The 3,041-nt window shown below is 45.8% G+C and overlaps 1 long non-coding RNA gene across 1 annotated transcript in view; it reads right to left on the reverse strand.

Annotated features, from left to right (window-relative positions):
- Positions 1-2,422: 2,422 nt before the first annotated feature.
- LOC107731851 (uncharacterized) overlaps positions 2,423-3,041 on the reverse strand; it is a 7,046-nt gene continuing 6,427 nt past the window's right edge. Inside the window, exon 3 of the long non-coding RNA XR_001638811.1 lies at positions 2,423-2,528. This is a non-coding gene — a long non-coding RNA (uncharacterized LOC107731851). The remainder of the gene's footprint in view (positions 2,529-3,041) is intronic.

Raw genomic sequence — 3,041 nt, forward strand, 5'->3', positions numbered from 1 at the left:
AGGGGCGTAACATTTCCGTCACATGCTTGAGGTATTCGGCCAATCACAACGCACTGAATAGCTGGCAATCACAGCACACCTCGCTTTTTCAGACCGCTGAGCTTTGTAAAAATCTACGCATTTCAAAAAAGCGGGCCATAGAGGAGAAACAATAATGTACAGTATGTGGAAAATAATGTGTTTTTTGAACTTTAAACCGCATAAACACATTTCATTACACCAAATACTCAAAATAATGTTCTTTTTAGCAGCATCATATGACCCCTTTAAAAAAAAAAAAACACTACCGAAACCGAGTCAGATATGCAAAAAAAGCGTGAAAAAAAGACTTATCTAGTTGTCTTTTGTTGAGGGAATCTCTCAATTGCTTCCGCAGAAAATCTTGTTCCTTTTTCAGGAGTCTATTTTCTTCTTTCAGTTTTTCAATTGTCGCAACTGCCGTTGGTGCAACTTGTGGTGGACCAGAGACAGGAGGTGGCACTGAGACAGTAACACCTACTGTAGATTTACAGTAATGACAAAACATTTATCTGGTCATTCTAGAGATCTCAAAGTTGAGTAAATCTGCATTATTCTTACTTAACGCCAATATGGAAGGCACATTAATAAGCAACTAGTGTTTACACCACTGTACTGTATATAGTCAAGTACAAGTAAACAGTTATGAAGGTGAATGTCATGATTAACTGCTATTAGTGAATATGTTCATAAATTTAACAGACTTGTTCAGCTGAATAATGGAAAGAATTTATTTATGGCTTGGAAAAAAAACAAAACTGTTACCTTCATCAACACCACCACCTTGGTTTTTCCCCTGCTTTGTGTTCTGCATACTATTACAAATGTTAACATTAAAACATATAGCAACAGCATAGACAACATACAACCATGGGTATTGTCACGGGTCGTGGTGCGGAGGAAGCACGCGGAGAGGAAGTCATCCACGATAGAGTCTTTAATTAACTTTAACACAAGACCAGGGAACAGGAAAACACAGGGTATATAAACACGTGGGGCCTCATTCATGAAACATTCGTAAATATAGGAGTAAATTCAGAGTAATTTGCACGAAAAACGCTTGTGAACGAAAAATTCACAAACGCTTTGTACACATCAGATTTGATAGTTAAACATGTGTATGTTAATGAATTCCAATCATTCGTAAATAAGGCGCTCGTGCACGCTCATTCGCAATTAACATAATCCCTGCCTATGAATTACAGCTACGTAAATTGCGTGTCCAGGAGAATATTCTGGTCTACTTTCTCAGGTTTGGCTCCAGTATATTGCATAAATGCTAAAAACACTAACAGGCCATATGCCTAACAATAAATATTCAATAACGTGTGTCCACCAAAGCGTTTTTAGCCAGCTGAAAAACTGTCAGGCGCTCTTCTTAAAACGGTCAGCTGGTGGTGCTGGAGGACGCTTTGGTGGCACAGCGTTCCCTTTCAAGGGAACTTCGAATTGCGTCCTCTAGGGGGCGCTATGGGGAACGCCTCATCGTGACCCATGTTTGAAGCATACATTGAAAAAACACCAACAACACGTTGGCCGGCGACAGCCCATGACGTCACTACCGTTGCGACTATTAGTATATAAATAGGCGCCGGGAGAACATGTCATTCTCTTCTTCGTCTTCACCGACTGATTTGTTTGAAGTGTGTATTTCCGTGGTAAGAGCGATCTCTTTCATTCATTATGGCGAGCACTAGCAAAGCATTTAGAAGATGTGTGCATCCGTGTCATCGCTATTTGACACCCGATGACACACACAATCAATACGTTGTTTGTTTGGGCGAAGAGCATGCACGCGATGTCTCCGAGGGGGCAATCGGTGTGCACTGAGAACGTTTTTTCAGAGGAAAAAAGCTCCGCTCTCGTTTGTCTCTCTTTTCGAGGAAAGAGGGGCAGCCATCTGCTTCCCGCGATTCAGGACCCGCCGCTGCTGAGGCACGGAAGGGAATGAGCTCGTGGGGATCGCAGGTGGATCTGGCCGATGAGTTTGAAGAGGGGTTTTTCCCTCTCACGATCGTCGGCTGTGGACGAGAGTGAGCCACTGGAGGATGATGTTATTTCATTAACATTTTCTGATCCAGCGGCCTGGGTTCAGCCCAGAAAAAGCAGGAAATGTCTGAGGAGGGCAAAAAAGCTGAGGCTGAGCCTTCCCAATCCTCCTTCCCTGCGTATGATGAGCTTTTGAAAATTATGGATCACGCCACGGTGAGGCTTTACTTGCCGTGAAGCGGGCGAAGAAAGTGATGTTGCGAGGTGTCTCGATGAACGTTATTTTTCTGGCCATAACCCTCCAGCTCAGGTGAGCCTTCCTTTCTTCCTGTTTTCCATACAGAGATTGAGAAGGAATGGAAGAGGCCATTTTTGCTCACGCATCGATTCCAGCATACAAATTATGCCAACATCGAGGCGATGCGCGAAAGTGGTTATGAGAAGATGCCCCTATAGGGTGAGGCTGGCCAGCTATCTCTCAATGGGTGAGACGTCCTCTTTTAAGACTCCCTCCTTGACATCTCGCTCGGATGCCAGGGCATACGCAGCAGCAGCAGGTCGGGCTGTCGCTTCATTGCACACGATGGTGATGCTCCAAGCATATCAGGCTGACCTGCTGAAAGACCTGGATAAAGGCGAGGGCCTTTCTCCTGATGAGGTAGCTGAGTGCACCGCACCATGGATCTCGCTCTCCGTGCTACTAAGCGGGCTGCCTTTGCTATTGACAGGTCCATGGCGGCTATGGTAGTGACAAAGGGACATCTGTGGGTAAACCTAGAAGATATCGGGAAAGGAAGAGAGGGGCTTGCTTCTCGATGCGCCGGTTTCGCCTTCCGTATCTTTTGTACCTCCGTTGAGACGGTGGTCAAGAAGTTCAGGGAGGCAAAGGTGTGCTCAGCGGCCTTCACAAAAGTCCAGGTCTGAGCCTGAACAACCCAGGGGTCCTGGCCTGTCTCGGTTTGAGGATCAGAGACGGGCACAGAAGGCTAGTGTCGCGGCTCGCGCTCCTCCCCCGCCTGCGGGTAGGGGTAGGA

Source organism: Sinocyclocheilus rhinocerous, unplaced genomic scaffold (assembly GCF_001515625.1).
Source record: "Sinocyclocheilus rhinocerous isolate Xijiao unplaced genomic scaffold, SAMN03320098_v1.1 scaffold1030, whole genome shotgun sequence".
Lineage (NCBI taxonomy): Eukaryota > Metazoa > Chordata > Actinopteri > Cypriniformes > Cyprinidae > Sinocyclocheilus > Sinocyclocheilus rhinocerous.